A 27012-nucleotide genomic window follows, 5' to 3' on the forward strand; every position below is an offset into this window, starting at 1 on the left:
CCCTACTGTTCCCCCTTCAACAACCTCCATCTAAGCCTAAGAAAAGGGACAAGAAAAGCAGAAACCCCTCAGTCCCGTATTCTGCTAGTAGTGCAGAAGGCTAGAGAACAAAGGGAAAAGTTGATGCTTTTCCATAGTAAGTGTGAATGACAGAGCTCTAGAATGGAAACCCATCTCCTTTAAACTTGTTAAGGAATTAAAAGAAAGTACTTCTTAATATGGCCCTACTTCACCTGATGACCTTTGCCTTGTGGAAAATCCGGCAGGCACTTGGCTCACTCCTGCAGACTGGTTCAGCCTTGCCAGGTCCTGACTCACAGGGGGACAATTTCTCTTGTATAAATCTAATCAGGGAAGTCTTTTGGAGAGGAAATCTAGAGAGTGCAGGAGCCAGAGGGGGGGTGGAGAACACTAAGGAAAGAAGACCCTTTAAACATAGCATGACCAACGCAGACAAACTCCGAGAATGTGAGCCACTGTGCACAAGGTCTGCATTGCTCTACACCCAATGAAGTCAGAGAATTGAAAGAAAAGGACACATACACCGATTCTTAACTCAAAAGCAAATACTAAACCTCACAAAATAGTAGTAGGAGACTTTACACCCCACTCTCACAAATGGACAGGTCATGAAAGCAGAAACTAAACGGAGACAGTAAAACTAGCAAAAGTTATGAACTTAATAGATTTAACAGATATATACAGAACATTTCACCCTAAAACAAAAGAATATACCTTCCTCACAGCACCTCATGGTACCTTCTCCAAAACTGACAATATAATTTGGCACCCAAAAGATCTCAACAAATACAAGATCATTGAATTAATCCAACATATTGTATTGGAGCACGATGGACTAAGTCTGGTCTTCAACAATAGTGAAAACATCAGAAAGCCCCAACAGAGGTGGAAGCTGAACAGCTCTCTACTCAATGACAAACTGGTAAGGGAAGAAATAAAGAAATATAAAAAAATTCAAGACTTCTAGAATTTCACTAAAGTGAAGGCACAACATACCCGAACTTATGGGATGCAGTAAAAGCATGCTAAGAGGAAAACTCATTGCTTGCAGTGCCTCCATAAAGAAATTGGAGAGATCATACATTAGCAGTTTTAAAGCACATCTGAAAGATCTAGAAAAAAAAAGAAGCAAATAGACCCAAGAGGAGTGGATGGCAGACATAATGAAACCCAGGGCTGAAATCAACCAAGTAGTCACAAAGAGCACTAGAAAAAGGATCAACAAAACCAGGAGCTGGTTCTCTGAGAAAATAAAAAAGATAGAGAGAACTATAGACAGACTAACCAGAGGCCAGAGACAGTGCTCATGTTAACAAAATCAGAAAAGAGAAGGAGACATAACAGCAGAAACTGAGGAAATCCAAAAGATGATCATATTCTACTACGAAAGCCTATACTGAAAATAAACCTGGAAAACTTAGATAAAATGGTGAATTTTCTAGAAAGATACCAGGTACCAAAGTTAAATCAGGATCAGATAAACCATCTAAGCAATTCCATAACTCCTAAGGAAATAGAAGCAATCATTAACAGTATTGCAACTTAAAAAAAAAAAAAAAAAACTGCCCAGAGTCAGATGGTATTAGTGTAGAATTCTACCAGACCTTCAAAGAAGACCTAATATCAATTATTCTCAAACTCTTCCACAAAATAGAAACAGAGGGAACATTACTCAATTCTTTTATGGTTCCACAGTTATGCTGATACCCAAACCACACAAAAACTTAAGGAGAACTTCAGACCAATTTCCCTTATGAATATAAATGCAAAAATCTTCATAAAATTCTCAGAAACCGAACCCAAGAAAACATCAAAATAATCATTCACCATCATCAAGTAGGCTTCATCCCAGAGACACAGGGATGGTTCAGTATATGGAAACCCATCAATGTAATCCACTATACAAACAAACTAAAAGAAAAAACACAATGTTATCATCACATTAGATACTGAAAAAAGCCTTTAACAAAATAGAACTCCGTTCATGTTAAAACTATCGAAGACCCTGTGTACTTCTCCCCTTTCTCCTCCCACACCTGATCCTGCCTGCTCTTTTATCTTCCTCTTCCTCTAACCCTCCCAGATCGCTCCCTACCGTAATTATTTTGTTCCCCCTTCTGATTAGGACTGAATCATTCACACTTTGGTCTTTATTCTTCTTGAGCTTCACATGGTCTGTAAGTTATATCATGGATATTCTAAGCTTTGGGGCTAATGTACACTTAATCAGTGATCACATAACATGTGTGTTCTTTCGTGACTAGGTTACCTCACTTAGAATGATATTTTCTAGTTGCATACATTTACCCGGGAATTTCATGAAATCGTCAATGTTTTTTCAACGCAAATCTTATTTTTATTAGATAACGTCTTTATTTCCATTTCAAAAGTTATCCCCTATCCTGGTTTCTCCTCCGCAAACACCCTATCCCATGCCTCCTCCCTCTGCTCACCAACCCACCCACTCCCAGTTCCCGCTCCTGGAATTCCCCAATAATGGAGCATGAACCTTCTCAGGGCCAAGGGCCTCTCCTCTCTCTGATGTCCCACAAGATCATCAACTGCTACATATGCAGCTGAATTTATGGGTCCTTTCATGTTGGTGGTTGTTTAGTCCCTGGGAGCTCTGAGGGTACTGGTTGGTATATATTGTTGTTCCTCCAATGGGGCTGCAAGCTCCTTCAGCACCTTGGGTTCTTTCTCTTGCTCCTCTATTTGGGATCTTGTGCCCAGTCCAATGGTTGGTTGAGAGCATCCACCCCTGTATTTGTCAAGTACTGGCAGAGCCTCTCAGGAGACAGCTATATCAAGCTCCTATCAGCACATGCTTGTTGGCATCCACTATAGTATCTGGTTTTGTGATTGTATATGGGATGGATCCCCAGGTGGGCAGTCCCTAGGTGATCATTCCGTCAGTCTCTGCTCCACATTTTGCCTCTGTATGTCCTCCCATGGGTGTTTTGTTCCCCTTTCTAAGGATGAAGGTATCCACACTTTGGTCTTCCTTCCTCCTGAGCTTCATTTTGTCTGTGAATTGTATCTTGGGTATTCCGAGTTTCTGGGCTAATATCCACTTATCAGTGAGCACATACCATGTGTGTTCTTTTGTGATTGGGTTACCTCACTCAGGATGATACTTTCTAGTTCCATTCCTTTGCTTAAAATTTTCATGAATTTGTTGTTTTTAATAGCCAAGTAGTACTCCATTGTGTAAATGTACCATATTTTTCTGTATTCATTTCTGTTGAGGGACATCTGGGTTCTCTCCAGCTTCTGGCTATTATGAATGAGGCTGCTATGAACATAGTGAAACATGTGTCCTTGTTACATGTTGGAGCATCTTCTGGGTTTATGCCCAGGAGTAGTATAGCTGGGTCCTCAGGAAGTACTATATCCAGTTTTCTGAGGAACTGCCAAACTGATTTCCAGAGTGGTTTTACCAGCTAGCAAGCCCACCAATAATGGAGGAGTTTTCCCATTTCTCCACATCCTTGCTAGCATCTGCTGTCACCTGAGCTTATGATCTTAGCCATTGTATTCTGGCTGGTGTGAGGTAGAATCTCAGGGTTGTTTTGATATGCATTTCCCTGATTACTTAAGGATGTTGAACATTTCTTAAGGTGCTTCTCAGTAATTTGGTATTCCTCAGTTGAGAATTCTTTGTTTATCTTTGTATCCCACTTTTTAATAGGGTTATTTGGCTCTTTGGAGTCTACCTTCTTGAATTCTTTGTATATCTTGGATATTAACCCTCTGTCGGATGTAGGGTTGGTAAAGATCTTTTCCCAATTTGTTGGTTGCCATTTTGTCTTTTTGACAGTGTCCTTTGCCTTACAGAAGCTTTGCAATTTTAGGAGGTCCCATTTGTCAATTCTTTTCTTAGAACATAAGCTATTAGTGCTCTGTTCCGGAAAATTCCCCTGTGCCCATGTACTGGAGGCTTTTCCTCACTTCATTTTCTACTAGATTCAATGTATCTGGTTTTATGTGTAGGTCCTTGATCCACTTGGACTTGAGCTTAGTACAAGGAGATAAGAATGGATTGATTTGCATCCTTCTACATGCAAACTGCCTGTTGAAACAGCACCATTCATTGAAAATGCTGTCTTTTTCTACTGAATGGTTTTACCTCCTTTGTGAAATATCAAGTGACCAAAGGTGTGTGGATTCATTTCTGGGTCTTCAATTCTAATCCACTGATCAACCTGGCTCTCATTGTACCAATTCCATGCAGTTTTTGTCACTATTGCTTTGTGGCACAGCTTGAAGTGATTGCCCCAGAAATGTGTTTATTTTTGAGAATAATTTTCGCTATTCTGGGTTTTTTGCTATACCAGATGAATTTGCAAATTGTTCTTTCTAACTCTATGAAGAATTAATTTGGAATTTTGATGGGGATTGCATTGAATCTGTAGATTGCTTTTGGCAAGATAGCTAGTTTTACTATATTAATCCTGCCAATTCATGAGCATGGGAGCTCTTTCCATCTTCTGAGATCTTCTTTGATTTCTTTCTTCAGAGACTTGAAATTGTCATACAGATGTTTCGCTTGCTTTGTTAGAGTCGCACTAAGGTATTTTAAATTATTCGTGACTATTGTGAAGGGTATCATTTCCCTAATTTCTTATTCAGCCTGTTTATCCTTTGTGGACAGGAAGGCTACTGATTTGTTTGACTTAATTTTATATCCAACCAATTTGCTGAAGTTGTTCATCAACTTTAGCTCTCTGGTGGAATTTTTGGGGTCACTTAAGTATACTATCATATCATCTGCAAATAGTGATACTTTGGCTTCTTCCTTTCCAAATTGTATCCATTTGACCGCCTTTTGTTGACTAATTGCTCTGGCTAGGATTTCAAGTACTATATTAAATAGGTATGGAGAGAGCAGCCTTGTCTAGACCCCAATTTTAGTGGGATTGCTTCAGGTTTCTCTTCATTTAGTTTGATGTTTGCTACTGGTTTGCTGTATGTTGTTCTTCCTATGTTTAGGAATGAACCTTACATTTCTGATCTTTCCAAGACTTTTATCATGAAGAGGTGTTGGATTTTGTCAAATGCTTTCTCAGCATCTAGTGAAATGATCATGTGGCTTTTTTTTTCCTTTGAGTTTGTTTATATAGTGGATTATGCTGATGGATTTCCCTATATTAAACCATCCCTGCATCCCTAGAATGAAGCCTATTTGATCATGATAGATAATTGTTTTGATGTGTTTGTGGTTTCAGTTTGCAAGAATTTAGTGAGCATTTTTGCATCTATAATCATAAGGAAATTTTGTGTGAAGTTCTCTTTCTTTTTTGGGGTCTTTGTGCAGTTTAGGTGTCAGAGTAATTGTGGCTACATAAAATGAATTGGGTAGTGTTCCTTCCATTTCTAATTAGGGGATAATTTGCAAAGTATTGGCATTAGGTTTTCTTTAAAGGTCTGATACAATTCTGCATTAAACCTGTCTGGTCCTGGGAGACTATTAATGACTGCTTCTATTTCTTTTGGGGTTATGAGACTGATTAAATCATTTATCTGATCCTGATTTAACTTTGGTATTTGATATCTGACTAGAAAATTGTCCATTTCATCCAGATATTCCAGTTTTGTTGAGTATGGGCTTTTTTAGTTGGATAGGATGATGTTTTAAATTTCCTCAGTTTCTGTTGTTTTGTCTCCCATTTCATTTCTGATTTTGTTGATTTGGATACTGTCTCAGTTGCCTCTGGTTAGTTTGGCTAAGGGTTTATCTATATTTTCAGAAGTGATTAGGCAAGTATCCTCAGGATATACCCTGGGGATTGTAGGAGATAAACTGACATGTACCATCTTAGACTCTCTGGTGACTTTATCCATTAATTTTCTTACCATTAGCCTCAACCACTCTCTTTACCTAAACAGAAAAGTTTTAGACTGTCACCATCACATAGTTTTCAAGTCTTACTTCATGGTGTATTAGAAAATGAGTCATGATCTACCTCAAAGCAAATGGACATTGGAATAACCCAAGGACATATGGGTTAACACAGGCTTCTGCTGCTTGATTTGTCAAACTAAAATGTCCTTGTCCAAGAATAAGAAAATGCAGGACTCAAGATAACATGCTGATTGGCTTTCTGATGTCAGCACAAGTTTGCAACAGTGAATGTATATAGTGTAATGCAGCTCCAAATGTATATAGTGTAATGCAGCTCCTGGAAATACACCTAACAAATCTCTTGATCTCCCTGGTAGTACACTTCTCCACAACACCAATTCTGAACTTAGATTTCCCCAAAGAAAGCAAGGAAACTTGTTCTAACTTCTGCTGTACTCGCTCTGCTCTGACAAACTCTTGGGACTTGTCATTGATTACCAGAAGGAAAGAATATTGATTTGCACTGGGGATACATGTGTTTTCTTTTAGAGGTATTCTAGAATCTGAATAAAGATATGCCCAATAACAACACAGATGACACAGCAATGGACTCTCTGAGGGATGTCAAGACCAGTCATTGTCCCTTTATGGGCTCTGATATCTCGCCTCATTCAGCCATCTGCACAGCACTTCCTGGAAAATATGGGACTTCACCATTCCTTTGGATCTGTCTTAGGGAACAGATACACTGAAAAGATCTTCAACAGGAAATGAAATCAGAGCTGTTTCTCCAGTACCTGACTAGGAGCGGGCCTTCATCCCTGTGAGTAAACCCCATCCTTGTGGTAGGTAAGATTCCTGCAGCTTTATGTTTCTGCTTAAAGTTCCCTTCTCCTTCCTACAGTCCAGTATATTCTGAAACCAACATTAATCATTAGAAGGAATTTGTTTTTGTCTCCACAGTTTACCTAATTTTGTCAATGATTTCTCTAGGCAAAAGAAATGTCTATGTCATGGTGCAGCACTCATCTGAAAATGTCTTTTAATGTGACTTCCATATGTGATATGACAGATTTTTAGTTGTTGGATAAAAGCTTATTGTTTTTATAAAAATCAACATAAACCATGTAAGTTGGAGACTAAACAGGAGCATTGAAAATCTGAGTTTTAAAAAAATCTCTGTATGCAAAGACTTTAACAGAGGTGACAGTAATTTTTTTGATTGTTATTGATAAAAGCTAGACATTTATCCAGTATAATTCCAGCACCAGATTAATAAGAAATACAGTTAAAATGTGAACATCTGTGAATCAGTGATATGCCTGGGTCTCTCAGTTTTCTCCACATAGGGAGATCCACATAGATGTTACATGTGTATATCAATAATGTTCTTTATAAACAGAAAGCTATTGACTTTTTCACAAGTATTTTGTATTCTAAACAATTATGAGTACTATAAAATTATTTCAACACAGGTTGGATTGTTGTAAGTAAGCATTTTTTATAGCATTCTATATAAAGATCTTGATTCAAGTTCTTATATAAAGTAACAATATTATTTTTTAGTATCATTTGTTAAAATTATTTATATATTTTTAGTTTATATGCACTGGTATTTTGACAGCATGTATGAATGTGAAGGTGCCAGGTCCCTGGAATTGGAGTTACATACAGTTATAAGGGTCACATGGATGCTGGCAATGGAGTGCGGGTCCTCTGCAAGAGGAGCCAGTGTTCTTCACCACTGACCCATGTCCCCATCTCTCAATTATATTTTGGAATATTTAATCATCTTGTGAATATGATTGTTCTGCCTGTTTGATCAAAAATACATAAATACAGTTCCTCAAATATGAGCAGACTAGAGCCATCTCTCCAACAACAAATTAGTATATTTTATCACATTGTTATGAAAGATAATATTGAATTCCAATGGAGCAAAAATGCACTCATGTCTACAGATGTTCATGTATACACATACAGAGCCCATGATGTGTAGACTTATATGTTTATGTTGTTGACCAAGATAGATAGAGTTGCATCCCATGCAAAATTTCATCATGATGGAAAGGAAGCAAAATACGTGTAAATTAAATATTCTTTTTTTCAGAGAAAACTCCTGTAGTGACAAAGCAGGGCTACATTCTTGAGCTAAAAGACTCCAAAATGAAAACCTCAAATAATTGGGAAGACTCTTGAAGACAACAGTGTCCTGCCTGATCCAGTGAAGCCATCTCCATGTTGTCTCAAAATAAAACCCTGAATACTACAGAAGAAGTGGCTCTTCAGATACCTTTGCTTTGCCAGGCTGGGGTTGGGACTGTGGGCAACATTCTTGTGTTTCTTCATAATTTCTCTCCAATTTTGGCTGACTCTCATCTGAGGCCCATTCATGTCATTCTATCAAACTTAGCTGTGGCCAATGTTTTCATTCTCCTCCTCTTGACATTTCCAAACCATATGACAGTTTTGGCTCCAAGGAAGCCTCCAACTGACCTCACATGTAAACTTTCATACTTCTTTCACATGGTGTCTCAAAGCACAAGCATGTGTTCTACCTGTGCCCTGAGCACATACTGGTTTGTCACTCTTGTTCCTGGTAATTGGGCTAGGGTCATGCTCAGAGAAATACCCTCAAGGTCATGAGATATTCTTGTTACAGTTGCTGGTTGTTCAGTGTCTTAAATAATGCTTACATTCCAATGAATGCCAGTGGTCCACAGAAGACACACAATGGCACTGATTCTAAAGGTAAGTGGGTCTGCTCCCTCTCTGATGTCAGTGTTGGCATGAGCTTCTTGTGGTTTGCCCAAGACATTTTATTCATCAGCATCATGATCTGGACCAGTTTCTCTATGGTGATTCACCTGAACAGACACCACCAGAGAATGCACTATATACACAACCACAATCAGAAGCTCAAAGCCTATGCTGAGACCAGAGCATCCCACACTATAGTCATGCTGGTGGTCACATTTGTGACCTTTTATCTTCTAGACTGTATTTGTACTTTCTTTCACATTTCTTTTGTGAACACTCATTTCTGTTTGAGGCATGTTAAAGAAGTTCTGACTGTAAGCTTGCCCACCGTTTCTCCCTTGCTGTTGATCTTTAGGGATCATAAGAGTCCTTGTTGAAGACCCTTCATGGTGGGGCTGCAAAGCCATGTGACCAGGGTAGCAAGTCTGGAGCAAGAGTGAGGTCAAGATGTGTCCAACCCATGAGAATCTAAGCCTGAGACTGGAATGAGTAGGACTGTTCCCTCCTCTCCAGAGATGGACCCTTGTATGTAGCTTGTACAACATCCATGTCTGCCACACAATATAGTCATGGATCCTGGTGGCTAGGTTTTGCATTAAACTTCCTATCTCCTTATTAAGACAAGCCCAGCTACCAGTTGGAGTTTTTCTTCACACAACCGAAGAATTTCAAGCACCTCAGCCTCTGGCAATGATGTATACTCAACCCCAAACACTCCCCACACACCAGGGTTTAACAGCCGTTCTTCACGCCTAATAAAGAGAGCTAATTCACTATAAATTGTCTCTAGAGACTGAAGTCACATTGGCTGAGAATCCTGTTAAACCACCTACCAGGCTAAGCTTCAGTGCTTCAGGTAAAGCAGGTGGACAGTGGTGCCATCATATCCCAAGGGCAGAGCAGACTTGGGGCAGAAACTGGCTCACAATGAGGATCCAACAGGATCTGGTTCAAGCAGGACTGGATGAGTTCATCCCAACCTTTGATATCATCCCAAAGGCCCAAGGCCCCCATAATCTGAGGTCCCACAGGCTGATTTTTCTATTTCGTTTTGATTTATGCGATCAAGTCTGGTTGGAAAGGACATGGAAAGGACAACTGAGATCATCCGGCCATGGTGCTCCCCAAACCTCTGCCTGAACCCCAAAGTCCACGTGGGTATTGGCAAAAACCTTCTAACTTTTCTCCTCAAAAGGGGGGAAAACAGTTACACAGCAGCCAACAAGCACTGCTAGGGTAGTTACCTGAACTCTTAAACCTGCAGTCAGGTGATGTTTTTGGACACTATGGAATCCCCTCATAGCTGCAAGGCTCCTGAAATATTCTCTGGATCAGGTGTTTCTTTTCCTTTTCTATCATGGGAAATATCTCATCATAAAAAAAATCATGCAGATTATGAAATCAAACTCCTGTATAATAAAACTAACTTCAAAGAAAACTCTCCTCTTTTGTGGATGGAATTCATGAAACAGCACCATTTATTGTCATGGGGAACTCTTACAACTGATTCACAGATCCAGTTCGTTTACCTGACTTGGCATAGTGACAGCTAAGAAGGGATCCATCCTTCCACTTTTTGCTTTTCATAGCTATTAGGGATGTCTTTGAACACTGTGTGATGATGTGTCTCTGTCCTTCTATGCCTAAGAAAACATTAATATTTTTTTTTTAAATAAATAGCCCATGACCTCTATCTATCAAAGAGCAGATTTGTAAGGTGGGACTTCTGCACAGAGGGAGGAAGTCTGAGAAAGAGTCTGGTGTAGGGAGATTTGCTTCTAAGACACTCAGGAAGTCTTACAGCAAAATAGAGGAGAGGAAAATAGCCATGTGTCAGATTAGTATAAATGTGATAACTGAATTATGAGCTAGCAGAAACAAGCCAACTTAAGGAAGGATTCTCTTCCCCTACTTGAACACAGGCTTTCCTGAGGTCATGGACAAAGAGCTAATGCAGAGCGGCCACAAGGGGGCAGTACACCGTCACTTTCTAACTGGCTGCAAGGCCAGCAAAATTCCTGACTTCCTTATTGGCAAAGTTTGGGGACCCCATGCCCTCAAAACTTCCTCCCCACCTCCTGCTAAGGGACTATCAGGGAACAGGGACCACTCAACTACACAGTGCCTCCAAAAGGGCCATCAGGGAGCGCTGTCTGCACAGCTCTTCGGCGCCTCCCACAGGGCAGGCGGGAAGTGCTTACTTCACAGCTCCTCAGTGCTGTGCACCAGGGACAAACTCAATCCTCAGGCTGAGTCCAGATATGAGCCACAGGAAATAATTACTGCACATATAGATGCCCATTTTCTTCTCTGTCACAGAGGGGACTTCTGATTCACGGGGAATATGTGGTTGTTATGAGCTGCCAAGTCACTTTTCTCAGAGTTGAGTACTAAGATTTGGGGGGGGGGGGATGGTGTATGTTTTTAAAGAGTGTCAGTCATTCTACACTGGCCTCAAACTCTCTGTGCAGAGGATGATGCTGTGTGTCTGGTCCTCTTGTTTCTACCCTTCAATCCTGGGTTTCTGGCCATAAGCCACCTCATTTGATTTGATGCTGGCCTAGAACCCATGGCCTCCTGCATGCTACTGACACTGAGCTATATCACTAATCCTGGTGTTATTGTATGGCTAAATGTGAGTCAGGTTAAATCACCCAAGGAGTGAGGGCACTAAACCTTGATACATCAGGAATGAAGCCCCATCTCGCCACTCTCCTCTGCTGCGTGTGTGGGCTCAGGCTTGCAGTGGCTTGTGCCTTCTCTTCCGTCCATCGTGATGCATAGAGAAGTTAGATGAGGTTAGCCCCACAGCTGCTAGTCAGAACACACCTTCTTGCCTGGGCAAGAACAAGCAATGTGCACACACTCAAAGGAATGGAAGCAACCTTCAGATGTGTCCAGCTGAGTGCAGGCTCAAGTTAGAGACCTGAAGCTGACATGAGGCTGGACCCCAGCAGCACAGCAGGTTGCTGCCCATCAGAAGGGTCTCTAGTTTGACCCTGGTCACAACACCCATCATCCTCACACAGTGTGGAACTTGGTGCAGAGTCTGAAGTCCTGGTGACAAGGGGAATGGTAGCCTAGAAGGAAGAAGCATAAAGAGGCAGGAGGTGAGGAACTCCAGGGTAGAAATGGTGGAGAGAGAGGGCACAGCTGCCCCTGGAGTCACCCCACAGCTGTGGATTTCATAAGCTTTGCTCTGAGTTAGGTCTGAGGACTCAAGTCATGTGACCTATGATGGCTTTGGCAGGGGAATGGGTGTGGTGGGGGATTGTAAAAGGTTGTCAGTAGGCTACTCTGTAGAGGACTCCCTCAGATACACTGCAGGCCTCATTCTCAACCTGGGAACCCATTTTAGGGAAGGTGGGACAGGCTGGCTAGGGAGGCTTCTCTAAGGAGAGATCGTAAAGAATACCATATTCATTGCGAGAAACAGAGAGCAAAGGGCAGATAGATGCACCCTGTAAATGCACTCTGATGTTTACCCAGGCTGGAGGAGAGGACACAGGGCTACTGTTCTACAGACAGCTCTGGGGCACTTTTGCACCTCAGCCCACTCCACTGAGCATGACCCTGTGAAAAGCCCAACCTGCCTGCCTGGGATTTTACCTGGACAGATCTGTGCTGTTGTGCACATGACTTCCTGTGCAGGATGCGCCTGTGACCACACTGGCTCCTGGACATCTGGCCTGGCTTCCCTGAGACGCTATCTGATTCTCAGCCAGACTGACCCCACCCATGACTCACAAGCCATGGAGCTGGGGCTTGTCCTCTTCCAGACTTAAAAGCAGAACAAAACAGGAGGGAGGCTCTTAGTGACTTGAAAACGCACAGAACATACTGGGCTGCTGCAGGCCACCACACCCATCTGGCTTGCCAATGACTCTCTGCTTCCTTTGGCCACGCCCCACCCTCCCCTCTCCCTGCTCTCATCAGCATCTCTGCTCTCCACTTCTGGCTCAGAAATCATGAGGATGTCTTTCAGGAGTTTCTATTGAATTGGTCTTTCTGAAGTGACAGAATATTAAGTTCCTAAATGTGCCACAAGGGGGTGCACTCATCATTTCTCACAAAGGACAAGACAGAGTAAGGAATAAATGAATGAGGACCTGCACCCACCTGATCCTGGGAAGGACTTCAGGATCCAGCCCCTGTCCTCACAGCAAGGTTCTTGTGGGAGAATGGCAGCAGCAGCAGCAGAGATTTTGGGGGGGCCATTCATGATTGTCTTCCTCCTGCCCTTGCAGTGGTATCGCCAGGTTTGAGGGGAAGCTCCGCCTGCATCCTGAGGCTGGCCATCAGAAATGGGCTTTTCCTGAATGGCAGCAACTTTCCGATGGACAGCCTCGTCCTGTTTGATGGCCTCTTCCTAGGTGAGGTTCTTTTCCTCCACGAGGGTCTCTTTCTGAAAGCTATCCCCAGAGGAGGAGCCTGTGAGGGTTACATTCTTGGGAGACTGCAGGGATCCAGAGAGCTGCTCTTGGGGATTGCAGGAGGACATATTCCTGTCAGGCTTGTATGTAATGACTCTCATGGTCCTGACAATGCTGGGGATTGGTGTTCCTGGGAAAATCTGTGTGGAAGTGGTAAACATACCTCACTGTTCCTGATCATGGGGCGCCTCGTGATTTGGTGGATGGTGGGCCTCCTGGTAGAACTGACCATCAGCAGTTAGATGATAACATTGAAAATATCAACGGAAACATGAGGAGGAATGCTGCAAAGTTTGCTGCAAAGATCTGCCGCTTCAAGTCTGCAGAAGACCTGCCTCAAAAGGGCAAGTTCCCAGACACCATGAGGAACAGGAGGACCCTAAACTCTGGGTATCCACAGGGAGACCCTCATAGTCATCTGCCTCCAAGAGTTCGGGGGCACAGAAGGACAGTGTGCCACAGAAACCGGCCAGCTTCTGCCTAGGAATCAGTATAGTAGCCAGGCCAAAATCACACAGCTTGGCATTCCCCTGAAGTCAATCAAAATGTTGCTGGCCTTTATGTCTCTCTGAACAGTGTGATGGTCACGATAGCACTGCACTGCATGTGCTATCTGGGCAAAGTTCTTCAAGCCTCACTGTCCCCTGAAGACCCCCTTTTATGATGCAGTCTAGTAACTCTCCCTCTGAGGCATACTCCATTATGAGGTAGGTGGTCTGGTCTCTGTTCTCTGGACCACATGACACAGCTTGATAATGTTAGGATGGCTAAGTGATTTCATTATTCTGGCTTTCCTGAAAATGACTAAGGCATACTTCTTAGTGTTTTGGAAAATGTTTACAGCCACAGAGGTTAATGTGCAGATATGGAAGGCCAGTTTCACCACTGAAAAGATTCCTTTGCCCAGGGTGGTCAGCATATCAGTTAGTGAAGAAATTCTCCTCAGTAGAGTGGCAGGCCTTCAGATCCTGCTCCGTCATCAGGGCCTGCATGACTCAGCTAGAACCAAACTGGCAATGAGAAATTAAAATAAAATTAAAATCAGACCCAAGGGAATGTTTATAGCTAAAAATTATTACCTCAAAAAGACAAAAAAAAGTCAGAAATATGTCAGACAGCCTAGTCAGGAACTTTGAATGCTTGGGAAGAGAAGATCAAAGCACCTTCTAAAGCAGTACACACACTGAAACATAGATCAGGTTGACAGAGACCAACTGCCAACTGAAAGAGCAAAACAAAAGACCACAGACAGGAAGAGCTGCTCATTGGAAAGAACAACTGCCCTCGCCCCTGGTCTCAGCACACATTGAACCAAGGCACCAAGAAGATCAGGTTCCAGAGGAGAGGACAAGACAACAGACACTCCACACCCCACAGTGTCCTGGCCGGGGAGCTGAATGTCCGCTAGTTCTGCAGAGGACCTGCATTTGGTTCTCAGGACCCAGGTTAGGAGGCCCACAACTGCCTTAACTTCAGCATTAGGAGATCCTACAGCTCTGGCCTCTAAGGGCACAGCGCACTCATAGGCACTGTATGTCATTTGAAATACTGATACAAATCTTTCTATATAATGTTATTTATGACCTTTGAAGGTCAGAAGAGGGCATCAGATTCTCTGGAAGTGGAACTGTAAGCATTTGTAGTAAGATTTTTGGTTTGCTTAAAACCCAGATATGAGCTGGGCAGTGGTGGCGCATGCCTTTAATCTTAGCACTTGAGAGGCAGAGGCAGGTGGATTTCTGAGTTTGAGGCCAGTCTGGTCTACAGAGTGAGTTCCAGGACAGCCAGGGCTACACAGAGGAACCCTGTCTCAAAAAATAAAAAAAATAAAGCAGATATGGTATGAGAATATGTTGTTGCTTTTATTCCAGTTGTGTGTCAAGCTGCTCTTAACCAACTGTAACTCCAGTTCTGGAAAATCTGACTCCTTCTTCTGACTTCCACAGCAGGGACCAAGAGGTGGTGCTCAGACACACATGGAGACAAAATACTCACACACATAAACGAAAACAGGAAATATTCTAACTTATCAAATGTAACTTAAAATAATAAAAAGTAAAATGGAAGATAATAAAGAACAGGGAAAAGTAAACGCATACATCAAGCAAATAAATACACAAACCATAACCAAAAAAAGGGAAATCATAGAGTCCCCAAAGTACAGAGAAACTCACTATTTCAGGTCCAAAGCTCCCGAAGTTCAAGTATAATCTCTAAGCAGCATCAAATTCCAGTTGCTTTCCAACCAACCTACAGCTTCTGTCCTGTGACAACAGGAGGCAGCCTCAGCCAGAGCTGTAAGGAGACAGGGGTCCATCATTCCCTACAATGGGTCCTTGAGAAGTCAGAGAAAGAAATGGGCCAGTGAACATCAAAAATGACAGGAAGTAACAATCACTATTCCTTAATATCGCTTAACATCAATGGACTCAATGCCCCAATAAAAAGACATAGACTAACTGACTGGATACGTAAACAGGACCCTACATTTTGCTGTATACAGGAAACACACCTCAGGGTCAAAGACAAACACTACCTTGGAGTAAAAGGCTGGATGACAATTTTATAAGCAAATGGTCTCAGGAAACAAGCTGGAGTAGCCATTCTAATATCAGATAAAATTGACTTTCAACCCAAAGTCATCAAAAGAGACTCTGAGGGACACTTCTTGCTGGTCAAAGGAAAAATACAACAAGAAGAACTCTCAATCCTGAACATCTATGTTCCAAATGCAAGGGCACCCTCATTCATAAAGGAAACTTTATTAAAGCTCAAAGCACACATTGTACCTAACACAATAATTGTGGGGGACTTCAACACAGCACTTTCCTCAATGGACCGATCAGGAAAACAGAAACTGAACAGGGACACAATGAAACTAATTGAAGCTTTGGACCAATTAGATTTAACAGATATATATAGAACATTCTATCCTAAAACAAAAGAATATACCTTTTTCTTAGCACCTCATGGTACCTTCTCCAAAACCGACCATATAATTGGTCACAAGACAGACCTCAACAAATATAAGAAGATCTAATCCCATGCCTCCTATCAGATCACTATGGAGTAAAAGTGGTCTTCAATAGCAACAAAAACAAGAGAAAACCCACATATACGTGGAAACTGAACAATATTCTACTCAATGATACCTTGGTCAAGGAAGAAATAAAGAAAGAAATTAAAGACTTTTTAGAACTTAATAAAAATGAAGACACAACATACCCAAATCTATGGGACACAATGAAAGCAGTGCTAAGAGGAAAACTCATAGCCCTGAGTGCTTCCAAAAAGAAAATGGAGAGAGCATACACTAACAGCTTAATGACACACCTGAAAGCCCTGGAACAAAAATAAGCTATTTCACCCAGGAGGAGTAGAAGGCAGGAAATCATCAAACTCAGGGCCGAAATCAATCAAGTAGAAACAAAGAGAACCATACAAAGAATCAACAAAACCAGGAGCTGGTTCTTTGAGAAAATAAACAAGATAGATAAACCCTTAGCCAGACTAACCAAAGGGCACAGAGACGGACGGTATCCAGATTAACAAACTTAGAAATGAAAAGGGAGAGATAACAACAGATACCGAGGAAATTCAAAAAATCATCAGATCCTACTACAAAAGCCTATACTCAACACAACTGCAGAATCTGGAGGAAATGGACAGTTTCCTAGATAGATATCTGACACCAAAATTAAATCAGGATCAAATAGATCAACTAAACAGTTCCATAACACCTGAAGAAATAAAAAGGGTCATAGAAAGTCTCCCAACCAAAAAAAGCACGGGACCAGATGGCTTCAGTGCAGAATTCTATCAGACCTTCATAGAAGACCTAACACCAATTCTCTTCAAACTATTCCACAAAATAGAAACAGAAGGAACTCTACCCAACTCGTTCTATGAAGCCACAATTACGCTGATACCAAAACCACACAAAGATCCAACAAAGAAAGAGAACTTCAGGCCAATTTCCCTTATGAATATTGATGCAAAAATACGTAATAAAATTCTCGCCAACCGAATCCAAGAACACATCAAAATGATCATCCACCATGACCAAGTAGGCTTCATCCCAGGGATGCAGGGATGGTTCAATATAAGGAAATCCATAAATGCTATCCACTACATAAACAAACTCAAAGAAAAAAACCATATGATCATCTCATTAGATGCAGAAAAAGCATTTGACAAAATTCAGCATCCTTTCATGCTAAAAGTCTTGGAAAGAACAGGAATTCAAGGCCCATACCTAAACATCGTTAAAGCAATATATAGCAAACCGGTAGCCAACATCAAATTAAACGGAGAGAAACTTGAAGCAATTCCACTAAAATCAGGGACTAGACAAGGCTGTCCTCTCTCTCCATATCTTTTCAATATAGTACTTGAAGTTCTAGCTAGAGCAATTAGACAACATAAGGAGGTCAAGGGGATACAAATCGGAAAGGAAGAAGTCAAATTATCACTATTTGCAGATGACATGATAGTCTACTTAAGTGACCCAAAAACCTCCACCAGAGAACTCCTACATCTGATAAACAACTTCAGCAAAGTGGCTGATTATAAAATTAACTCAAGCAAATCAGTAGCCTTCCTATACTCATAGGATAAGCAGGCTGCGAAAGAAGTTAGGGAAATGACACCCTTCACAATAGCCACAAACAATATAAAGTATCTTGGTGTGACTCTAACCGAACAAGTGAAAGATCTATATGACAAGAACTTCAGGTCTCTGAAGAAGGAAATTGAAGAACACCTCAGAAAATGGAAAAATCTGCCATGCTCATGGATCGGCAGGATTAATATAGTTAAAAGCGATCTACAGATTCAAGGCAATCCCCATCAAAATCCCAACTCAGTTCTTCACAGAGTTAGAAAAAGCAATTCTCAAATTCATCTGGAATAACAAATAACCCAGGATAGCTAAAACTATTCTCAACAACAAAAGAAATTCTGGGGGAATCAGTATCCCTGACTTCAAGCAATACTACAGAACAATTGTGTTAAAAACTGCATGGTACTGGCACAGTGACAGACAAGTGAACCAATGGAATAGAATTGAAGACCCAGAAATGAATCCACACACCTATGGTCACTTGATCTTCGACAAAGAAGCCAAAAACATCCAGTGGAAAAAAGATAGCCTTTTCAACAAATGGTGCTGGTTCAATTGGAGGTCAGCATGCAGAAGAATTCGAATTGATCCATTCTTATCTCCATGTACTAAACTTCACTCCAAGTGGATCAAGGACCTCCATGTAAAACCAGACACACTGAAACTAATAGAAAAGAAACTGGGGAAGACCCTTGAGGACATGGGCACGGGGGAAAAGTTCCTGAACAGAACACCAATAGCTTATGCTCTAAGATCAACTATTGACAAATGGGACCTCATAAAATTACAAAGTTTCTGTAAGGCAAAGGACACTGTTAAAAGGACAAAATGGCAACCATCAAATTGGGAAAGGATATTCACCAACCCTACATCTGATAGAGGGCTAATATCCAATATATACAAAGAACTCAAGAAGTTAGACCCCAGGGAACCAAATGACCCTATTAAAAAATGGGGTACAGATATAAACAAAGAATTTTCACCTGAAGAAATTTGGATGGCCGAGGGGCACCTTAAGAAATGCTCAACATCATTAGTCATTAGGGAAATGCAGATCAAAACAACCCTGAGATTTCACCTTACACCAGTCAGAATGGCTAGGGTCAAAAACTCAGGAGACAGCAGGTGTTGGCGAGGATGTGGAGAAAGAGGAACACTCCTACACTGCTGGTGGGGCTGTAAGATGGTACAACCACTTTGGAAATCAGTCTGGCAGTTCCTCAGAAAACTGGACATGACACTTTCAGAGGACCTTGCTATACCTCTCCTGGGCATATACCCAAAGGATTCCCCGGCATGCAATAAAGACACATGCTCCATTATGTTCATAGCAGCCTTATTTATAATAGCCAGAAGCTGGAAAGAACCCAGATGCCCCTCAAAGGAGGAATGGATACAGAAAATGGTATATTTTGGTATATTTACACCATGGAATACTACTCAGCAATTAGAAACAATGAATTCACAAAATTTTTAGGCAAATGGTTTGATCTGGAAAATATCATTCTAAGTGAGGTAACCCAATCACAAAAGAATACACATGGAATGCAATCTCTGATAAGTGGATATCAATTAGCCCAGAAGCCCTGAATACCCAAGGCACAAATTGCATAACAAATGACTCCCATGAGGAAGTATGGAGAGGGTCCAGATCCTGGAAAGGATTGATCTAGCATTGGAGGGGAATATAAGGACAGAGAAAAAGGAGGGAGGTGATTGGAGAATGGATGGAGAGAAGAAGGTATATAGAAGGTTTATGGGAGATATGGGGAGGGGGGATCCAGGAAAGGGGAAATCATTTGGAATGTAAACAAAGAATATAGAAAAAAAAATATATATATAAGAAATGGACCAGTGATGTCTAGGCACAACCCACTGGTTTCCTCACATTCTGTCTTGAAGGACAGAGAGTCTGATCTTGGTCAGTGGGGCAGTAGGGGCTGGTTACCTCAAATGTCTGTCCCCATGGTTGCCGAGTGACATACTTCTTCCTGCTAGGCCCACTGCTCAAGGCCCATAATTTGCCCCAAACCACACAATTAGAAACATTGTTCAAACACTTGAAACTCTGGGGAACTTCTGACACCCTAATTTTAATGAGGATACATTCCTTGTAAACAAGAAATCCTGAGAATGATGATGGGCTCCAGAGCTTCAGTCCTCCTCAGTTATGGACTCTGGTGTTCGTCGACTACTATTTGAACAGTGTTCAGCTTATCACTTTGTCCCCAGCCTTTATGACAACTTTGTAATAACTCAGGTCTACACTGAAAGGATTCAATTATTATTTTTGTAAACACACATTGATGGTTGCTAAAAGATGGTAGTCATTCACTACATTGGTAAATGGGACAAAATACTGTTTTCCATGGTGCCCAGGGTTTGAGACAATCACCTGCGGGGCTTAGGGGAAGATGACACCATTCATCCCATGTTCCCCATTATGCCTGAGACTTCTCACCAAATCCCAGGATCCAGAGACACTAACCATTCCCCTCTGTTTTCCCAAAAGGACAGGAGTTTGTAAGGGAGTTCTGTGAAGCACTAGGCAGACCATTCCAGCACTAGACACTCTTTGTTACTCAACATGTTCTTTGAGTTCTTGGGCCAGCAGAACTCCACAGGATCCTTTGCTTCAATATCACTATTGCCCCACTCCTGTGCCTGATCAAACACTAACTCTTCTATCACATTTGCCCTCCTTAAGACTGAAGATCCCCCATGCAATGACAGCTGCAGACAGAGGACCTAAGTAGGTGGTGTGTCCCAGCACAGAAAGTTCTTCAAGGAAGTACAAATCTGGCTGTTCTTAGACTTACATTTATTCTAGTCTTGAATTCATTTCAGCTGCCTATTTCCATAATTAGAATCCCCAGAATGGGATCTGAGCATGGCCTTTGGCCCTTGCATGGAGTCATGACATTTGAAATGCCAGGAAGATCCTAAGATAACCAGTTAGGAGGAAGCTTTCTGCTAAAGCACAGACACATTGGTGACCTTATTTAAGAGACTGTCCAATACTGCCTGTCAGTCCTTTAAACAGAAGGACTTGATGTGACTTGGCCTCTACTTGGAAAAGGAAACACTGAGGCACTTGGAAGGGGCAGGCATGAGGAGGTGTGATCAGGGAGAGGAAAGTGACCAAAGTTCTTCATGTACATACATAAAAATATCCCTGTGAGAAGGAGCATGTTGTGTAGTTAATACAAACCAATGTTCCACAATGGTGAAAGTAATACTGCCATGTAAAATAGAACATTTTTTTAAAAAGTCAAAAAACTAATGAATAAAGACAATAAAAATTCTCCCAATCCCATTTCAAACCAAGGAAGGATAGGAAGGGAGAGATTAAAACCAGAACACTGAAAGCTCTTAAATGAAACATAGGGATGTAGAAGAAACTCTATTCATATTCAACAATTCATGAAGATCCAAGTGCAGTGGCTCACCAATCTGGAAATCCAAATGCTCGCCAACCAGCTGATAGCAACTGCACCCACTGTAAGGACAGGAGGAGCCTCAGCAAAGCTCTAAGTCGGCAGGTCAGTGACCTCACAATGGTTCCTTTTGAGGTCAGAGCTAAAATGGACCAATGCTGGTAGGGCACAACCCATGGGTTTCCTTTGTATTCTGTCCTCATGACAGGACGGTCAGTGGGGCACTGCAGTCCTGAGGAATATGGTTAAACCCAGTTAGCAGTCCCTAGATGCCCTATGACGAACTTCTATCTGCCTAGTTATATTTCCCAGCCTGAGGATGCTGAGCTATGCCCAGGGGGTGGGTGGTACTGACATTGCTGTGCCCAGACATAGCTGGTACCTTTCAGGAGGCTGAGGAAGGAGGTGAGTCTGATCTATGTTTTCCTTAAAGAATCTAAAAGCTATAGTGCCCCCTCCCATCATGGCTCCTCACTTTGCAAGAAAATTACAAACTCCCAAGAAGTAGGAGCAGTCAGGGGCAGAAGTACTCAGCCTTGGGAGTTGCCTGATTAGCAGATGGCCTAAAACACACATACACATGAAAATGAACTAAAATTTAAAATAAAAAACAAAATACCTTTATATGTTTAGCTGTTGGCTTTTCTCCCTCAAAGGACACATACTATTCCTCCATGTATCCCCAGTACCCAGCTAAGCTGTATAAAGGGCAGACACAATAAATGTTCAAAGCCAAGCAACAACATTGTTGAGTTGTGAACATCACAGGCTGAGATGTTCTGGAATGCAGAAAGGGTACTGGGATGGATAAGAGAGGGGCCTGTTCTTATGGGAACTAATGGGTATTTGATTTTCTGAAAACGTGTCTTATCTGACCAACCTAATACAATAACACCCTGCCCTTCTTCTAAACTTCAGATTTCAGTGGTCAGAAGGTAGCAACATGAGATAGACTGTGTGAGCAACTAAGGGGTGAGATCTAGTTGTCTGTACCTCTTTGGACTAGGACAGGATCCTAGAGACACAGAGGCAAAATGGCATAATGCCCAAGAGAGGCAGGACCAGGATCAAGGCATACTTCTACCTTCTCAATCTATGTTGAGTCTCCTCATAGTATCTACAACATGCTCTAAACACACATCCATGATAATTTTTGTTCCACCACTCAGCTCACCTGCTATGAAATTGTTGTGCCAGGGAAATGTTGGTGGTCCCCTAAAACACACACAGGAGCCAATATGATGCAACTCACAGCAGGGTCTTTATTGTATTTGAACTAGCTAGGACCCTCCCCTGCAATGCACCACTATCACACAGGATGATTTTGGTAGTGGAGAGCCCCGAATGTCTATGGGACAAGGCTTTATAGTAAGCAGCAAGCAGGGAGTACGTGTGCAAGCATCTAATTAGGAAGCTGCTGTGGCCTTTAACATAATTGGCTGGTGCTAAGTCACATCATAGACTTAATTTCTGCTCCCCTCTGCATTGGTGGTCATTAGGCAAGGGGTGGATAAAGGTGCGGGTTTGTTGGGGGGATAACCTGAAGACACTAGTCTTGTTGAGGGTGTAACCTGGAAACTCTGGCCTTGTTGGGGATTAGCCTAGAAATTGGGGGGTGGCAACTTAAAAACTAATGCCAGGTACCAGCCTGTTAGTTTACCTGAGTTCAAACTTAGGTCAGGTGCTCTAAAAGGAGTCTGAACTTAAAAGATTAGGCCTCTCAAGATCAGTCTAGGCTCCTTCAGACAGCAAGGATCACATGTAAACCACAGCCAGGAGGGGAGGCAGTTCCAGAAGGGCCCAGAGCTAAGTCAGCACTCTGGAGGATGCCCAGGTAACAAGGAAGAAAGGAGAAGCTCCCTGGAGCCAGAAGGCAAGCATGGGCCAGCCTAGTTTGCATTTCAGTCTCTGGCAGAATGTTCTAATGGGTTTCCAATGACAGAGAAGTCTGTTTGTACAGATAGCAAGCCTCTCCCCAGAGGTTCCCAAGGAGATAAAACTGGGCATGGTAGAACACTTGAGTAGTGAAACAGGAGTTCAAAGACAGCTCAGTCTACACAGCAAGTTAGAGACCAGCATGGGCTATAAGAGACTATCTAAAGAAGCAGCATGGGCTACAAGAGACTGTCTAAAGAGGGCAGCATGGGCTACAAGAGACTGTCTAAAGAGGGCAGCATGGGCTACAAGAGACTATCTAAGAGGCAGCATGGGCTACAAGAGACTATAAAGAGGGCAGCATGGGCTACAAGAGACTATCTAAAGAGGGCAGCATGGGCTACAAGAGACTGTCTAAAGAGGGCAGCATGGGCTACAAGAGACTGTCTCAAAACAAACGAGAAAGCAAGAGAAGTGGGGAAGGAGTCAGGCTACAGGACATTCAAATGTTAGCAAAGTGTTCTTGAGTTCCATGCTTTTGCCTTCCTCTGGCCAGGTGGAGAGAGGGGTTAAAAGAAGTTGAAGAGAGGAAGGGGAGTCATGCTTGCCCTGTTTCTGGAGTTTGGAGGCTGGGGCAGGTGCTGGGCAACTCTCGAGCATCTTAGAGCACACCCTAGGAGGTCTGAGTCATCTTCCTCCCCAGATATTCTAACCCCTGTCTCTTTTGCCTCTTAGGAAACAGCACCTCCAAACCTAATAGGCCTAGCTGAAATTAGGGGGCTGGAATTAATTTTTTGTGAATTTTAATTTTTGTGAAGAACTGAGAAGAAAAAGTCCTCTCTTGTTTGGGGGGTATCCACCTTGATAGAACTTCCTGCATATGACCTAGAGACTCCCTTAAAGAAAAGCAAAAGATAGGGTCCAACCTCCTCCCAGACCTGAGGCGTGCTCTCAAGACCTTCAGAAGTCTTGGCCCACACTCCAGCCCCTAAGGACTGCCTGCTCAGGCAGTACAGCACCTAGGATTGGTATTTACTAAACACTGCCTGAAGAAGCGATATCCCATGACCTTTAACTAGATCCAGGCCACCACAGCCATTTGCTGAGGTTTGCTGAAAAGTGAGTGAGTGAATGGCTACCAGAGTGAACCCCATGCAAATAACAGGACAGAAGCATTATTTTTATTGTTATATTGAATATACTCTTCATTTACATTTCAAATGTTATATCCCTTCTTGGTATCCCCCCTCCCTGAAACCCCCCAATCCATCCTCCCCCACCCTGCCTCCAAGAATATGCTCCTCCACCCAACCCACTCCCGTGACCCCCACTCGATTTCCCCACACTGGGGCCTTCACAGGACCAAGGACCTCTCGTACCGCTGATGCCCGACAAGGCATTCCTCTCACTCTTTTGGCTGAAACCATGTGTACCCCTTGGTTGATGGCTTAGTCCCTGGGAACTCCAGGAGCATCTGGTTGACCAACATCATCATAAGACAGAAGCATTATGTTCTAGAATAAAATTGGCTGGTTCTTCAGTGTGTGCATGTATTGTGTGTGTGGTTGATGTTACATATATTTACATATATGCACATTCATACACATAAACATACATATAGACAGACATATATAATTATATAAATATGTACATATATACAAATACACACACCTACACATATGTGTGTATATTCATATACAGATAAACACACCTACACATATATATGTACACATACAAGTATAAATATATACACATATACAGATAGACACACACACACACATATATATATGTACATATATGTATATGTACATATATATATATATATAAATAAAACAGGGTTAGGGTAAGGGTGTGTGTGTGTGTGTGTGTGTGTGTGTGTGTGTTAAGGCCAGAGGTCAAAGTCAGGTATCTTCCTCTTTCTATCTTTTTTTAGATAGGGTCTTTCATTGAACCTAAAGATCACAAATTCAGCTATACTGGCTGACCAGAGAATTCAAGGGATCCTCCTGTCTTTACCTCCCCATCACTGGAATTATAGATAATAACACTGCACCCAGCTTTTTACAAGAGAGCTAGAGACCTGAACTCAGGTCTTAATGTTTGAGCAGCAGGTGTTTTACCAATGCAGCTGTGTTCCCAAGATTTTCATGAGACCCAAAAGAGACTAGGGGCAAAATTAGAAAGAGGAAATTACCTCTTTTTTCTGGAGTATTCAGACACTGAAACAAAACTAGACCCAGTAAAAATCAAAGACTGGGACAGGTAAGAAAAACAATGATGGAAAAGGAGGGGAAAAGAGAGAAACAGGTAACCCAGGGAAGAATGCAGTAAGATCCTGGGATACAGAAAGACAGATATTGATGATGGAAGAAGCCACACACTCATGCTTTTACATGTATAGGTACACACTTGCACACACTTACACATACACACACACACACACACACACACACACACACCATGAGACTTGCTGGAAATAACTGCTTTTCATTTGAAAAGCTGGGTCTCAGATACACAGGTGGCACCAAGCTGCTCCCTTGCACATCTGTCAGTTTCAAACATTGAAGCTCAAAGAGATATTTGTGTGAGTGAGTGTGGGAGTGTGGGAGTAGGAGTGTGGGAGTATGGGAGTGGGAGGCAGGGGCTTTGGGGGGCAGGGGGCAGGAACTCCATTAAATTGAGAGGCCTCAGCAGGTAGAGTAAGATCCCAAGATCTCAGGATGCCACCCAGAAATCCATGCCTTGGGATGCAGCTCCAGTCCCTCCCAGGCAGAAGCCCAGATTTAGAAACCATCTCACCTAGTCTGGTTAGTTCCCTGTCAGCCCGGTGACCCTGGGAAGTTACCTGTTGTTCTCACTCAGGGGGTGTGTGTGAAGAGGTTGTTGGAGAGTCTGTGAGACCTCAGATTGAAAGGTCCCCACAGACCACCAGAAACCACCAGGTGTCCAACTTCTATGCAAAGTCAAAGAGTCTTTCTTTATTCAAGTTTGAGCTCACACCCCTCAATCTTTCAGCACACTGAAAAGTATGAAGGTCCTGAGCTGGTGCAAACCTTGTCTATTTATCATGATAGCAGGGTGAGCGACTTTCCAACGTGTTACAGACTGTGGGTCTGCTGTGAGATAACCAGGGTTCTCTTGGTCCAGGAAGGCACAGGTCCAGCTGAGATGACAGACAGAACAAACCACACACACACACACACACACACACACACACACACACACAGAGGTGGTTTGAACTGAATGTATTTTGGAGCTCTAAGGCAAGGATTTTTATACAGGAAGAGTTGGTATTACCATTTCAAAAGATGTAGCCAGTGAGGCAGGCACAATTATCATAGCCATTTGGTACAAGGAAATGCAACATCAATCAGGAACAAAGTTTCTCAAGTAACAGATACAGAAGATCAATTTACAGATGCCATCAAACTTCCTGATTTGAATACAGAGTCACTCATAGTTTACAGCAAACCTTCAAAGAGTTTGAAGTTTCTTATACCACCTGGGTCTTAACAAGTTCTTGTGAGAAATCCTTATCTAACATTTAGCCTTTTACCTTATAAAACAAAAAACTTCCTGACTAAATTAATGCTTTCAGTACCAGAGTGCCAGAGTCATCCTCATATACATACGCACAGCCATAAAAACCTGCATGTGGTTGGAAGGTAGTAATTATGTAAACAACTATGAGGCAAGGCACTGAAATTCTAAAACGGGGGTGGGGGGGGGTGGGGGGGGGGGGGGGTGGGGGGGGTTAGCAGTCAGTGAGTCGACTTCAAAGACCGGATTATCAGCCAGGCCTTAGGAATCCTGGTGAAGAGAGAAAAGGAGGAAGTCAGGGCAAACTGCTACTTGAGAACTAGGGGCCCATCTTAAATAGCCAGAAAGTAAGAGAGTACAGTAAATTGCCAGGTGAGATAATCAGCTTCCACAGCTTCCAGAGAGTTCTGTTATTCCCAGGAGGCATTTCTTTTCCGCCTCTGTCTGTAAAATATCATTTTTACAGACATCACTGGGCCA

General features: G+C 42.3%; 1 protein-coding gene and 2 pseudogenes across 4 annotated transcripts in view; 1 reads left to right on the forward strand and 2 right to left on the reverse strand.

Annotated features, from left to right (window-relative positions):
• The window catches only part of LOC127697254 (uncharacterized), a 309028-nt gene that overhangs the window by 195897 nt on the left and 86119 nt on the right, over positions 1-27012 (reverse strand). The window lies entirely within an intron of this gene.
• On the forward strand, positions 8099-9003 carry LOC127697256 (vomeronasal type-1 receptor 4-like; annotated as a pseudogene).
• The window catches only part of LOC127697252 (sperm motility kinase X-like), a 34351-nt pseudogene continuing 17420 nt past the window's right edge, over positions 10082-27012 (reverse strand).

This window comes from Apodemus sylvaticus, chromosome 12 (assembly GCF_947179515.1).
Source record: "Apodemus sylvaticus chromosome 12, mApoSyl1.1, whole genome shotgun sequence".
In the NCBI taxonomy this organism is placed as follows: Eukaryota; Metazoa; Chordata; class Mammalia; order Rodentia; family Muridae; genus Apodemus; species Apodemus sylvaticus.